The sequence below is a fragment of the Ambystoma mexicanum genome, chromosome 12 (assembly GCF_040938575.1).
Source record: "Ambystoma mexicanum isolate Mex_15411 chromosome 12, UKY_AmexF1_1, whole genome shotgun sequence".
Taxonomy (NCBI): Eukaryota; Metazoa; Chordata; class Amphibia; order Caudata; family Ambystomatidae; genus Ambystoma; species Ambystoma mexicanum.
Window position 1 is genome coordinate 39,864,961 of NC_090936.1, and position 16,821 is coordinate 39,881,781.

Here is a 16,821-nt window from a genome sequence, read left to right on the forward strand (position 1 = left end):
CCGCAGAACAGGGAGAACACACTCAGCTTGTGTTGGGTTTTCACTTGGAGGTGTGCCTGCTTGACTTTGCCCCCAGGTTTCTTTTACTCAAATGCTTAAAAACAACAACTATGACTTTGCTTGTGGGATATAAATCAAGTTTAACATAAATGGGAAATGCAGGAGCATTCCAAGGAAACAAGTCATGAGTATACTCCCAGTCTACCCCCTTCCTAATTTACAGCCAGGATTTTCGGAACGCGGTCGTATTTGCGGTATACCCATGTCCTAGCAACAGTCTAACATTTTCACCCGCACATTAAATGTTAAAATGCTTGTAATAACTAAAGCAATAGGAAGTAAAAGTCCTTTGTACTTAACTTGACAGATGATGATAATAATAACATTATGGTCTCATATAGAGTAGGCTCCTCCCACTTCTTGGCCCTACAATAAAACTGTGGACTGCTAGAGCGCAGTGCAATATGGCAATACTTCAGTATTTCCCGCAGCGGGGACTAAGGCTAACTATTATCTAATTCTACATTGTATCGTCATACTTATATCCTACGAACACACACACACTTACCCTACTTAAGACTCCACCCCTTGCTACCCAATGGCCCCATGCATTACCTCAACTTTGCATATTGCACCCCCACACCCCCTTCCACATTTGCACGCGTTCATTTCTGCAGGCATATAATAGCATCCCAACACTGCCCATGGCCATGTTGATCCCTAAAGCCATTCCCACCCACTACCGGCTCCTCCATTCCCGCCCAAAACACATCCTCCTGGGATGTCTTTGAGCTACCGCTATCAATCAATAACATCAAATGTTGGCCTGTCAGTTCTATTTCTAAGTAGTCCGCTGAGAGTTAAGAGTTAATGGCTTAATTGCAGCTGCAAAAGTGCAACAGATTTAAAACAGGTGTATTAAACAAGAGTGCTTTCAACCACTTGATTTATGAATGTTCCTTGCACTGAGGCCCTGCCTAAACAAACATTTTGTCTTGGGTATGGGTATTAGAAAGGCATATGCCAGACACTTGTGTGCCTAGATAACTACTCCATGTTCAAGCTGTTACCTCTTACGGTCAGGTAGTACCATTATGGCAGTGCCTGGCAAATGCCTATCCCATGCCTACACAAAAGCCAAGTCTGTTGTCTTTGTCAATGGTTGGATTCAATTGAAGTGACCGCAGCCGGACGATTACTGCCAACTACAAAGTGCATTGAGTTTAACTAACAGGTTTGGGCTTGTTCGAAGTACTTAATTTCTTTTTTGCTCAATTATTCTTGCTTACAAATAAAAGTTTTCATTAAGAGAAAAGATACAGTAATGCAAAAGGAACATTAAACTGTCACCTGTCTTTAACTGATTGACTTCCTGCACTATTCATGTAGAAAAAATTACATGTGTACCTACTGGCAATATGTAGAGCCCTACACAGTTCACATTGTGCTGCCAAACAAAATGTGTTTAAAGTATATTTGTAATTGTTTTCGTGCATACGATGATTCACAGATAACATTAATAAAGCTGCTCTAATGAGACATGTGTCCAATAGCATCTTCTTTAAGTTGCATGCACAGTTGAAGCAAAGGTTTCTATTTAAACAATAAGTCCACAGCCACGGGGGCATTACCGACTAAGGTAATGCCGAGGGGCCCATAAATTACAGGCCCAAGCAAAGCGAGGGTCTTAACGAAGGCCCCGGGGCATTACCTGGCTCGGTAATGCCCGCGCAGCTCAGGGCTTATTGCTATTAGTACCCCAGCCCGCAACACCAGGGTACTAATAGCATTGTTTTTCTGTTCCAAAATACTGCAGCGCTTCGGATCAGAAAAAAAAAAAGTCAAGAAGTCTGTTTTCCTTTTCCATGATGTCCATCGTGAGTGGACGCGCTGGGGACATAAATGTTCTCAGCACGTTTGCTCTCGAAAAAAGACAAAAAAGAAGGGAAGTGGGGTTGGGAGGAGGGGGGAGAGGATTGTTTGGAGGGGGAGGAGGGAGAAAACACTTACCTGAACCCCCGGCTAGGGAGGATGGAAGCCTCCAGCCGTGTGGTGGCTTGGAGCGGGGATTACCCCGTTCCGAGCCTCCTCATTGGCTGAGGGGCTGCCACCCCCCTTCTTGCCCCTCCGCCGGGGATATGAAGGAAGTTTAAGATTCGAGGGATTCTGCGTCAGGTAAAGTCCTGGCGAGGGCCAATCAGATTGCGTGTAACAATCTGATTGTCTCTCGCCGGGTACTAATTATGAGTACATTGTTTTCTAGCACTCCTGCGCCACTGTGGGTGTGCAGATCCCCACCACTGGTGCTCCCCACAGAGTCGACATGTTTGGGGTTACACTGCAGCTCCCCCCTGCTCATTGCGGCGGATGGATGCACGGACTATCGCCACTTCATAACTAAAGTGCGTCTGATACAATAAGTGCCGGGGCTCAAAAATAAGTGCAAGGGCTGAGCCCTGGCAAACACCCCCACAAATTAAGCACTGCCCCATCCCCAAGTATCGCATCTCCCACCTGTCCCGCCACCCCGCTCCATTCTTTTTTCATGCAGTAGGCGCCGCACCAGTCCCGCCTTTTTCCAATTTTTCCACTGGCTATATACCTTACCGCACACTTCCTCTGAGTTGACGTCAGATGCCCTGATGACGAAACTTAACATTCATGCTTAAATAAGGTGAAAGTGCGCGTGCGCATGATGAAATCATGGGCAGAGCGCAGTCATTGTGCCGGTGCCCGTCTGTAGCGCTTGCTGGCCGCTCTCTGACTCAGGGCGCCGCCTCGCGCTTTGATGTTACGGTGGATGATGTAAGTGGCCCTAAGATAACACGAGGTGGGGGGACAGGGGTGGGGGGGGGGACGGGATTGCTGGAATGAGGAGCATGTCCTGCGGCCAGCTTGAGTATGACCTATTACTCCCCACCCTTCCTGCGCGTAAGATCACTCGCGACAGGAAATACCCGCCCCCCCCAAAGCTGAGCTAAATATTGCAAATCGAAGTTGCCATCAGTGAAGCCAATCTCCAGTTTAATGGCAGAGCCCTTCGGCCTGGCCAGAGGGTGAAGGGCTCGTGCAAAGTGTACGGTTTGTGCAGGAGTTGACGGGCACAGCAAGCATCAGAAGGCACTAAGTGACAGGAACACGAGCCTGACAACTGCTGCTGTGACCTTTCGGACGGGCTGAGCCCCTGCACCCAGCCCCCACACCTGGACCTGCTCATCACACTCTGCGGCCAGCGGAGGGGGCTGGGGGGCATTCTCCACGTAGGCAACCGCCCGAGGGTACTTGTGCCATGCGTGTGGCACGCAGGGTGCCAGCGTGTCCTTGCTCCCAGACGCCACGGAGAGGCCATGCGTGTGCACGCGCTTTCCACGTGCATTCTATTCTGCATGTGCTCCATCAAGGCCATACTATCCATTCCACTTTGGACAAAAACACTACAGTCCCGGTTTTCACTTTGTGCTCTGCGACTTGTAGTCCTAGATGTCCCCATTATAAACCCAGGACTACAAGTTCCAGAATGCCTAGGTACACCCAGAACTGGACCGCTGGACTGGACACTGTAGGCATGTATGCACACTGCCAGTGCTTCAGCAATTTTTTTGCAGTAAGAAGTCATTCTATTGTTTTTAGAAATCAAATTAAATATATACTGAGCTACTGCCTTGCCAAAATTACTGGTTTCATTTTACAATAAGGTGCAGTAACAATACCGTAGCAAATGTGGTATTAATATATACAGTTTTTGAATGATTCTTAGCCTCTGCCACAGCTCTGGGCAACCCTCAGACCCTCAGTCCAGCCCGAACTGCTAGGTCACACCCCTTCTACAGGCGATCACAAGACTATTTGGTCACAGTTTGTCTCACTATGTGAGAGAGGGGATGCCCAGACGTGGGTCCCTTGCTCGCTGCGCCATAGGGAACCAAGCTACACCTCACTGAGGAGGCCCAGCTAGGCCGAAACATGTCTGGGGTTGCTTGTGTTTCTGTGCAGAGGGGACCTGGCCTAGCAGTTCGGGCTGGACTGCTCCCATTGGTGGCAGCACCTGACTCATTTGCATATGGCTAGACCCTTTTTGCAATGGCACAGACAGGCTAGAAAACGGTGGTGTGGAAGGTTGCCCAGAGCAGTGCCAGTGGTTTGCATTTATTCAAAACCTCCCACCCAGCTCTTTTGTGTTTATAGTTTGTCTCACTATGTGAGAGAGAGGATGCCCAGACGTGGGTGCCTTGCTCACTGTGCCACAGGGAACCAAGCTGCAACTCACTGAGCAGGCCCAACAAGGCCGAAATATGTCTCTGGTTGCTTGTGTTTCTGTGCAGAGGGGACCTGGCCTTGCAGTTCAAGGAGGGCTGCTCCTGTTGGTGGCAGCACCTGACTCATTTGCATGTGGCTGGACTCTTTTTGCAATGGCACAGTCAGGCTAGAAAACGGTGGTGTGGAAGGTTGCACAGAGCAGTGCCAGTGGTTTGCATTTATTCGAAACCTCCCACCCAGCACTTTTTTGGTGATAGCTATTAATATGCAACCAATGTTTAACAACCGTTCAATAATGAATAGCTTACTAGTATTGGCAAATACTTCGGACTAACTGGAGAGGAGATTAGATTCTATTAGACACACAGAGAAGAGTGTTATGTGCTATTTTCTTTATCTAGTCATCCAGCAGCAAGGACAAATACAATGCGAAAACATATTTGTATGGGTAACATTAAGAGTTTTGAAGGAGCAGGCTCCTAATGAGCAAGGGGCATGACCCCAAGGGAACCAATTACCATCAGTATAAGGACATAAAAGGCCATGTAACCAGTCCTCCTCCTCCTTCTTCTTCTCACAGAAACAATGTGAACAACTTGTCACAGCACGGGATCAGGAAGATGAAATATCCCAATGAAGCGTTATCCGCATTCTGTTGTCATTTCGTCAGCTCCCATTATTGAGGAAAGAGAAAAAAGACTTTGTAGAAGTAGAGAAAAAGACTACACTCTCATTCTCTACATCCTCCAACAAGTCATGTTGGCGTCACAGGATCTATGTGTTTTGGCCGAATTACTACTTCTTGGATCCTTTTTAACTGCAATTTTCTTTACCCGCACCTCTCCCTAACTCCTACACCAGCTCCCCTTTCTGTATTGTCCGACTCCAACCCACCACCTACCCCCCAGGTGATATGAAATACACAAACCCAGCTCAACGAAGCAATATACAATGAGACTCTGCCAGGGGCCATCCACCCAAGAACAAGTCAATGGGCTGTGTTCGTGCTGGTAGGGAGTTTCCCATATCCCCCTCTGTTTTGCATACCAAGTAACTTTGGGTCTCACCCTAAGGTACCAGGGGAATCCAGATGTGGACCCCGTGCTCACTGTTCTTAGAGAGGCACAGCTCCACCTCACTGATGATGCCCAACAAGGCTGAAACACGTGTCTGGGGATGCTGTTGGTACTCTTGTTCAGAGGAGAATTGCCTAGCATTTCGGTGCTGGACTGCCCCTGGGCAGGACAAAGACTGATATGTGGGGACATTTCTTCTCTGTGAAAAGAACAGTGAGCTAAAGACTTGGTTGAGACTCTCCCAGGGGCCATCCACCCAAGAACAAGTCAATGGGCTGTATTTGTGCTGGTAGAGAGTTTCCCAGACCGCCCTCTGTTTTGCATACCAAGTAACTTTGGGTCTGACCCTAAGTTACCAGGGGAATCCAGATGTGGACCCCTTGCTCACTGCTCTTAGAGAGGCACAGCTTTACCTCACTGATGATGCCCAACTAGGCTGAAACACGTGTATGGGGTTGCTGTGGTACTCTTGTTCAGAGGAGAATTGCCTAGCATTTTGGTGCTGGACTGCGCCTGGGCAGGACAAAGACTGATATGCGGGGAAATTTCTTCTCTGTGAAAAGAACAGTGAGCTAAAGACCTGGTTGAGACTCTCCCAGGGGCCATCCACCTAAGAACAAGTCAATGGGCTGTGTTCGTGCTGGTAGAGAGTTTCCCAGACCCCCCTCTCTTTTATATACAATATTATGTATGGGAAAGAAGCAAAGAAAATATGTGACAGTCAGAAGTGACAAGAAATAAATGTAACATAAAGCAAAACACTATTCGTGATATAGATATGATGGGTTATTTATAACACGCTACATACCCAGAGGTTTCTAATTGCAGACCCGGGGTTCAAACCTGTGGTGCTCCGTGTCGTCTTGCTTCCAAGGCGAGCACGTTGTCCCTGAGCTATCCTCCTGAGAAACTTTGTCAAGGAAGGGAAGCTATGGAAGAAAAATTTGCAACACACCGTGTCGCCCTTCATAAGGCAAAGGAGCTCATTAGTGCAGGAAGATGTACCTTTCATTAGTTCAATATTATCTGCATCAAAATGGAATGCAAAGGCGCCCCCTTTCATCAACCACGACATGCAGAAAAGAAGGCTGCCACACTCTTTGCCATCATATGCTTGAGACTAAGCACGGGTGGAATTCCTTATTCCCCCTCTGCGGACATATTCTACAGCGCAATCCACTTTTCCACCTTCTGTGGAGATACTGTCCGCGGACACATAAATTCTATTTTTTTTGCCCAAAAGTATAATTCTACTGGGATTTTTGCCCCTTTCCCCCTGCAATGTGTGCCAAATCTCTGTGTGCGCGAGTTTCGTGGCGCGGTAGCAAATTTGTGTACGGAATTTGGCGACGAGCCAGTAAAAGGTGCGCAAAGAGAACAGTAATATGCAGTGGTTGCATTTTCCGTGGAAGCAGAAAAAATATGGTGCAGTCCAGATTTCTGCTCCGCCCGCAGAAACTTTGCCCACCCCTAGTGGAGCGGCAGACTGAAAGGTCATGTATGCAATTGTTAACCCCTGAGAACCCAAAATGTGTGTAACTCAGAGGCTATATAATGGGCCCCTCTTTAGAAATCCGAAAGTTAATTTGAGTGTGCTGCAAAATGCAGAGAACAGGTTAGTGAGGGGCCAGTATATGGACCGTCTTCGGAGTCTTAGGGGAAGCGGCGATTGAGGATTAGTTAGGGGGTAGAATGAAGACATCACTTGGTAGGTGAATGCAGAAAAACTTTGAGGGTACAAATCGAAAGAGGGGACAGACAACAGCATTAGTTACCCCAATCTCCAGAACACTTGAAATCTGGAGTCAGAGAATACAGCGCGTAGCCTGAATGTCCAGTGAGGCCCAGCGTTGACAAACTTCATCATGCTAATACCTTTAGTCCAAATGTTATTTCACCTTTTCTTATCAGCAAACGTTGGTTGCCAGGCCTTCTTAGAACGGGTGCACAGGTCTTCCACGGTCTTCACAGCGGGGAGGATACTTGGCTCCTTGCAGGATTTCACCAGGATCTCTGAGGCATGGCTGCAGGACTCCTTTTCTTATCCAGAAACTCAGGCAAGACAGAGACTCAGCCCAACCAATGGAAGGTCTGCCCCTCACACACACCCCAGCAGTGATCCGATCAGAACCACTCATGGTGAAACGCATGCATTCTCCCTAGACATGCAGAATCCAGTTTGTGAATTGGGACCAGACAGTCCCAACCCACTTCTGGGAACACACACATCGCCTTGCGCAAGCCCACAAAAAACAAGGCTTTCTTAGCAATGCATGACCATAAAAGAATTTTCCTGACAGGGCAGGAAGAAGGCCACAGGACAACATGGCTACCTTTCCATTGCACCTAAAGATCCTAAGTTAGCCATTGTAATGCACAGAAGTAATGAGCAGATATTCAGGTATCGTAGTTAGTAGATGGCTGTTGGTAGCGTTCATAGAATGGGAAGATATTTAGTACGACCATAAAAGTAGCCTGTGTATGGCACTTAGAGAATCCCACTATCCTAGATCCTATGGTAGCCTGTCTGTCACACCTAGACGATGTACTAGGACAGTCAGTCTTGTGCACTTAGAAGGCTTGAGGGTAGTCTCCCCATAGTGCCTAGAAACATCTACGAGGGTAGCTTATTTTTCCCCACAGATGGTCTGATGACACAGTGACATCAAAGATAAGTGCCATCTGAACTCTAGGAACATATAAACGTACCACGTCAGTGGACATCTGCCGCAAGCATAGCTATGCATCCACAAACATTACAGCGCAGCTACAACATAGGACAGAAATTTGGTCTAGCTGGACACTTAAGGTTGTTAAGCCTACTTACACCAGACTTGCCTCAACACCTCTGCCACTAGGATACAGCAACAACCTACAACAGAATTTGGTCCAGCTGGACACATAACGTGTCTCTTGCACCCGCTCACACTTGGGACCTCCCTCAGTACCCACCCACATGCCTGACCTGTTGGGTTGCTTACAGGAGCCCATCCAGCCCACCTAATTCCTTATCTTGGCCAATATGCATGCACGCATTTTAAGCCTTTAAGAGCATTTCCCATACTCTGGACTGCGGTCCCCGAGGGGGATCCCACAACAAGCATGTTGAGACTTTAGTAACGGTAAATGATGACTGCAATACAATACAATACGTTCAGTTCTCTCTCCCGAGCACTCCAGTGACTGGAATCTTCCCTTCAGGTTGTGGGCGCTGCCGTTTTCTCCTAACTCATTTGTGGATTTTTATTTGCATAAAACATTGCATAGATGATGCTGTAAAGGTTCAAACAGGATTATTATGAACACATTAGCAGATAAGGAGGCTGCAAGGAAGGAACAAGCCCTCGCTCTCTTCAGTGAGGTTTTACCAGTGGGTAAGAAACAGACTGCAGTCTGTAAAACTAAAGACAATGATGAAATAATATTGCTGAAGGAACATGAGAAATATCAGAAAAGGGAAATAAACAAGTGATGGCAAATCCATTCTCTTCAGAATTACATTGAAATGGAGAGGATTCCATGAGGCTTAAGAATACTAACCACTCCCTCGTTTGAAGAACAGGACCCCAAGATGCTAGAGGAGTGGGGTGAGGGCACCAGTGGCTGTTCAGTGAGACTTCTCAATATCCTCATCAAATATGCACGGCTGGATCGAAATAAAGCACGGTTTTAATGAGCTGAAATGAAGCTTAAATTACAAACAGTGCCACCCACAGAAGAAGACAAAACTTGAGAACCAATATGACGTCCACATTAGGAATTATGAGGATGAAATAAAACAGAGCAAACAGAGAAAATGATTGAGAGACAAAGAGGACTATGAAATGGGCCGAGTACACACTTTTGCCAGACGCTTTGATAATCTCACAAAACAATCTGACCGAACAGGTCCCCCAACAAGTAATACTTCTACAAGGGACGACCAAGCCAGTACCTCAGAATTTGATGCACGAAGCATTGAAACTGAAGAACCTCGAGTAAAACGGAAATGAGACTATTGTGCCAAGATGGAAGAACAAACAACAACAAAAGCCAAGGGGAAGAGTGTGAGGTCGCAGACACGGCTCCAGAGGAAGAAAAAAAAGCAAGGCGAGGAAGGAGGGGCCAAAGGAATAACAACAGATCTGGGGGAGAGATCAATACGCTCTGGAAGATGGATGTAAATGTAACTAATATGGAAAAACAAAATCTAGTTCTTAATTTGTCTAATTTGAAACTGATGGAGAGTCAGCTCAAGGTTGTAAGACTGGGCCTCAACTTTTGTCCAACATCACAATTTGATTATGAAAACACTTGCATCGATTTTGACAGTTATATGAGGGAAATATGTCTGAAAAAAATATTTCATGTAAATCCACCAAAAGAATCCCAACATGCACCCCAAGAGGGAAGAACATTAATTGCAATTCAGGATAAAGATGTGGTTGCAGACTTAATCCACTTGGGTCTGGCATACAATGCTGATGAAGTAATTGACAGCATTAATTGGGAGGAATATTACATCAATGTGGATTGGTACAAAAATGAGGACTCAAATTAAAATCGAGGTGTAATCCTCCTTCATTGCCGGGTAGTACCATCGATATTTTTGAAGAATTGGTAATAAGTGACGTAAAAAAGAAATGAAAGAAGGAAACCCAAAGATATCTTACCAAGAAGGATCGTAAAATTCTCAAAGGTATACTGTACATGAAAGATTATGCCATTAAACCATCTGATAAAGGATGGAACATAGTCATTATGAACAAAATGGATTACATTAAAGAAGCTTACTACAAACTCAATGACCCTGTCTGTTATGAGAAATTGGAGAAAAACCCACTGGAGAGTATGTAGAGTCAGGTTGATGCTTTTGTGGAGAAATGGACGAGCAAGGGCATTTTGGATGATGATGATGGGAAATGTCTGTCTCCCATAAGAACAATAATACCTACCATACACTTTCTCCCTAAGGTTCATAAGAACTTGAAAAACCCACCGGGGAGATCTATTGTAACATTAATAGCTGCTCTTTTGGAGAATATGTCAAAATACATTCATGAGGGCCTACACCCATTCATATCAAGCCTGCCCTCATACTTAAAGGACACCAAGGACTTCCTACAAAAAAAGGATGAAATACCATGGGAATCGGAATACATGATGGCTACCTTTGATGTGGATTCCCTTTATATGTCAATTGGCCACAAGTTTGGTATGAAATCCTGTGTACATTTTCTGAACTCACATTCTCTGAACTACCTGAGCCATATGCAGTTGATTTTAGAAATGATAGAACTATGTTTGACCAATAATGTCTTTTATTTGATGACCCTTTTTTAGACAGTTACAAGGTACGGCCATGGGCGCCAGCTTTGCTCCATCTTATGCAAACTTGACCATGGTTTAGTGGGAGCAATCCACAGTCTGGTCAGATGAGAATGTCTAACATTCAGAAAGAGTGGTGCTCTGGCTAAGGTTCATAGATCCTTTGTTTGTAATATAGCAGAGCAGCGATGCAGAGTGGCAATATTTTGTTGATAAACTTAATGATAATGCATACAATCTACGGCTTACTGAATCCCACAGCAGACAATCCATGGTATTTTTGGATGCTGTCATAAAAGTTAATGATGGGCGCCATAGCACATCCCTGCATAGAAAAGTTACAGGATCAAACATTCCCTTACATGTGAGTAGTTGTCATTTAAAGAGCCTCGTCTGGAGCATTCCGGTGCCCAGTCATTTGATCCAATACAAAGGATCGAATGACAAAAAGTTAGAGTCAAAAGGATCGAAAAACAATTTACTTGGATTGCATTTTTTACATTTTTTATTTTGTATTTAATATAGTTAAAAGACTTACATTAGACCATTTTTTTCCAATCCTTTTGACTCAAAAAAATGGCATTCGATCCTTTGTATTTCAAACCTTTAACCTATAACCGAGCATTCCATATGGTGAATTCATTCGCATTAGAAGAAATTGTTCATGTCTGGATGGGTATGACAAAGAGGAGAGAGTAAAATCATAGCATGGGGTATTTGCTACGAGGACTTTCCTAAAAAGTGGTGGCAAGGGCATATCTCAAGGTACGTGAAATGAGCAGAGACAGCTTATTATCCTCTAAGAATCATTTACCCAAAGATGGGGAAGAGAATAAAGAAATTAGATGTATAATTGGTGTTGACAGAGTGGCCAAAGATGTGAAAGAGATTTTATGAAAACATTGGCACATCTTAATGCTGGACCAAATTATCAAATCCCTCATGGGGAGACAAGCAAACATTAGTTACTGTAGATCGGTATCCATTAAAGATAAGCTTGTTTCCAGCTACATGAGCTGAGATGCAGAAATGGAAGGCAGTAAATGGGTAGAAACATCTGATATGGGCTTTCATAAGTGCACAAAATGCAAAGTTTGCAAATATACACAAGACACCACCTCGCATACCCATCCCATTTTGGGACACAAACGAAGGATAACATCGAAAATAATGTGTAACACCCAATTTGTAGTATACGCTCTTATATGCCCATGTATGAAATGGCATAATGGAAGCATGATCTGTAAACTCAAGATCTGTATTTTAAAACATGTCAGAGCAATTAAATACAATGGCCAAGTGTACCCCATGGCGAAACAATACCAAGAGAAGCATGAAGTCGAGGGTCTAAAATTCTTTGGAGTAAAAAGTATAGAGTTATCCCCAAGGGGAGGTGACAGACAGTTGCTGCTAAGACAATGGGAGATAAATTGTATCATAGATTTCAAAACACAATATCCGAAAGGTCATAATATTGAAGAGCTGTATAACTTTCTAGGAACATAATTCATAGGATACCTGAATAATTAACACTTATACCCTGTGTTCTTTTCCCTTTCATTTCTCTCTGTCCCTTAGTCATTATAGATGTATGTGAACTCCATTTATCCCACAAAAGCCTTGTTTATTTTACATGCATTTCCTACTGTACATGTATTGTGTTTCTTTTCTCTCAATGGTCACATATAGTAATGCTTCTTCGTCAGCCCTCTGCCTCTTTTCCTTTTTGAGTGGACATTTCTGGTATTAGATGTTCTGTACTTGGAACACTTTATATTCAGTAATGTCCAATGTTTGGGTTTTGTATATGGAAATATCTCGGGTTGCCAATCTTGCGTTGGGTTCTCATTGCAATATGTTTTAACACACTGGTCTATGTATGACGTGGATGGTGTATTGCCAGACATGGGGCACATCTATGAATGGAGTTGTTTACATGCATTTTTGCACATGACCCGGTTACAATTATAACTGAATCCACTACTGTATGTGTACACTTGTAGTGCTAGCTTGCACTCATTGTAAGCTGATGCAATGCTATTTTTGCACGGCACATAGTCACCTTATACAAATCCAGTTGTTAGGAATACTGTTTTGCCAGTAGGCAGACACGGGCACTGAATGCATTTGAATCCATCTTTAATTTTAGGAACATCCGGGGAGGACCCCAATCAATTATTTTAACAACTTGTGTTTCGAATTGTGCTTTTAAGGCATTTAAGCCAGGCACTGGTCACTTTGAATAATTGAGTTGTTGGTTCATTTGCACATTAAGCAATTTTGCACTGAGGTGACCAAACGTGTGTTTAATTGGCAATTTAGCACAACACACAGTCACTTTTGACATCTAATAGTCTTTGATTAGTACGTACTAGCGTTTATAGTGCACATGAAGCAGGTGGCAAATTTATGTCATAATTTTGAGGAGGAAAAAAAACAAAGGTGTTAAATGGGAGGTATGAGACCCTTAATTCTATTTTAGAGGGTAATGTTACAACATGGCCGCCATAAAGTGCCCAGACATAGAAGAGGTTTGTGGGCTGGGAACATGGAAAAGGGACAAGACCCATCTTACCATACAGTGGAATTATGTTTATATGTTGTGCACAAACGCCAGAACTGTTGTGTGATCAAGCCATCAGAAGGTGGCGAAACATGTTACAGGCAGCCTCTGCTGCACATTTTTACTGTGTTCATTGAAATCATTGGTTTTGATTCTCCATGTGAGTTTTGGGCAATTTGTGGAGCACGAGTGCGGTCCAGGTCATTTCGTGAGTGTCTTTCCTGTTGGAATATATATATATATATATATATATATATATATATATATATATATATATGAGCACCACACAGCGTGGGCAAAAATAAGCAGCACTCAGATGCCTGAGGGTTCGTAGTGCTATATAAATGCAAAGTATTATTATTATAATGATATATTATAATTATATATGTGAATATATATACACACACACACTTTGATGACTTATACTTGTCCAGATTTCTCTCTATTATTCACCTATGGTTTACTTCCTAATAGTTTACAACTTAGTGTGTGATTACGAGTTTGGCAGTATTTCCTCAGAAAATACTACCAGACAGTAATAGTGTTACAGCATGCGGTAACTTGAAGGGTCTGCATGATTCAGAGTCAACGGGACCCAGCAGTTATTTCCCATTTGGAGTCCCATAGGACTCCATGGGGCTTTCAGATTACCACAGATGGTAATTCGTGCATGTGATAAATGCCACATGCAGTGATGCTTCTGTGCGGAGACAGTCACCTCCACACAAAAGCAGGCAGAAGAGAGGAGTTTCACTTCTGAATCTTCACATATGGCCGAGTGCACACCACATGTTTTACCAGTGCCACCGAACTTGTAGTCAGGCCCTCTAGGTCAGGGTTGTCCAACTCCAGGCCTCAAGGGCCGGGGATCCATGTCAGGTTTTTATGTTATCCCTCATCAATATTCAAGAGGAAACATATGCATACATTTAGAATCATTGTATGCAAATGTACCTCATGAATATTAATGAAGGGTATCCTGAAAACCAGACATGGATCCAGCCCTCGAGGCCTTGAGTTGGTCAACCCTGCGTGTGGGTGAAAGCCAAACGATTCCAAGGTCGCTGCGCTACTGTGATGGACCCATCAAAGAGGCGCGGGATCTCCACCACAGCACACATTCCACAACTGGCCAGAAGGCAGCATTCTGTCTTTCCCTAGAAATTCCACATTTCTTTCAAAGTCGTATTTCATTGCAATGCAAGGGAATCCCAAAAAAAGGTCTCATTTGACAATTGAATCAAACTAGAAACTGCCTCATAAAACAGAATGCAAATGCAGATGAGACATGGCTGGCAGTAAAACACGATTAACGGCACGACGCGGCGCGACATTATACGCTGGCCAGCAGAGCATTGATTGGCGGGTAACAAGGTTTTCCACGTGACTCCTGCATATTGATTACTCATTACACAGCTTGTTTCTCTCCAAGTGTTTACTCACTCTGCAAAGTGCAACCTTTAATCTGTAGGCTACAGCCCATCTTCTCGCGAGTTTATCCTTGCTCCAAAGACGAGGAACTTGAGTTTCCAATCCGTCATCCCCTAGGGTGGGGGGTACTTGTTGGGTTTCTAGGTTTTGTCTGGCCTATTTGCATCTGAAACAAGAAGAGAGTCAAAGAAAGGGGGCTGTAGAGAGCAACGGAAGTGGCAGAGTGAGGGGGATAGCTCAGGGGCAACGTGTTGTCTTGGAAGGAAGACAACGCGGCACAACACAAGTTCGAATCCCGAACCCGCGCTTAGGAACCATTTGCTGGTATTAGTTGCAGTAAAAATGAAATAAAAAAAATAAAAGAGTGACAGAAGACCTGATATAAAGGGGAGGGGGCTAAAGACAGACACATATAGTTATTAATTACAACTAATATATAAATCAAATTTATAGAAAATGCAATGTGGTTCTGCGTGACTTCATCGAGGAGAATACATCGAATCATTATTATTTTTTTGTGATCCATTTCATTGCAATTATATGCGGGGGAGACCCCCCCCAGATCCCTCCCCTTCCACTGCTTACCTTAATTATTACACTTACCCACCCCCGCGTATGTTTTCGACGAAATTCGATTTAGAAAAGTCATTGAATTTGACGAATTCTCCTGCGCAGTAAACTAGTGATCGCTGTAATATTACTCTTAATAAATTAACCCCTTAGTTTCCCCAAAAGTGAGCTACTGCGAGAGAGAGAGAGAGAAAGAAAGCGGAATAGAGATGAGGAGAGCAGGAAAGGCAATATAAGGAACTGGTTCCATTTGATTTTTTATGACACATCTCTACAAAGCGCAAGTTGCAGAGAGGCGCTCTGGAGCGTATTTAGGACAGGGCGATTAGATCATGTCTGACATCTCTAGGTGCAGGAGCTGGCTGCTTTGTACATGCAATGTCTCTTCTGGGTCTGTGCATTGATACTAATGCACGGGTGCATTTGCATCAGTGCATTTGAATCATTTTTATTCAGAAACGGGGGCAAACCTCCTTACCACTCCCCCTCTTTTCTATGACCCTTTCAACGTTTTCTACTCTACCCCAAAACACGTTTTTACATCTGTTGGTCTTGTTCCCTGAAAAACGAGCAAACCTGAAGCACATGTGCATTGACATTTCTTTCTAAAACTGGCTGAAGGCGAGAGGCGTCAGAGGCTAGCCGCCTGCAGCCCTGCCTTCTTTGTGTACCTTTTCCTTTTCGTCTAAATGCCCCCCCTTTTTATGTACCCTTTTTACATGTGTTTGCTAGTTCTATGGCCGAACGATGGCTTTCCTTTAGAAAATGGCCAACTGGAGAACTACCATTTCCCTACAGAGAGGGTGGACCCTTGTTAAGCTACATTTTGTCACCCTAATAATTGCCTTTAGTGATTAAGTTGTGAGAGAAAGTTCCAGAAGATTGTCATTGGCATTCGGGCAGACCATGGACAATTTGGATGCAGCCAGGTTGGCAGTGGAGGCACAATGGACAATAAACACAATATTATTACTAGCCATAAACCCCGGTGTTGCTCGGGTCTGTAGCTGTCATGCATGTGGGGGTCTGATATAGCCTTGTGTATGTTTTATTCTGTCATAACTTCCTATTTTTGAAAAATCACCAAATCGACAATCTACTGAAATCACCTATACTGATAACAGAGGGCCGGACACCGCTCCACCCCTGTGCAGGGTGAATGGGTGGGGTTGGTCAGATTTCACCATCGGCAGTACACCCCAGACTGGTATGCCGACCTCGAGCCAAAATGTCACCCCACCAACTGTTCTGGGGCTCGAGAAATGGTCAATCTCCCCAAATCACATAATCTGATAGTACAGGGCAGGACGCCACCCTGTGCAGGGCGAACGGGTGGGGTTGGTCAGATTTACTATCGCCAGTACATCCCAGACTGGAATGCCGACCTTGGGCCAGAATTTCAGCCCACCGACTGTTAAGGGGCTGGAGCCAACCCTGAACATACAAACACACTTTCACAAATATATATATATATATATATATATATATATAGATTCGGGTGTTTATTGAGCACGGGCCTAGCTTTGGAAAGCAAGGGACTTTACAAGTCATAGGGGGAAGTATCTGTTCAGGAAAACAGGCCACAAGGGATCAACAAAAGGGAGAAGGGAGTGAACA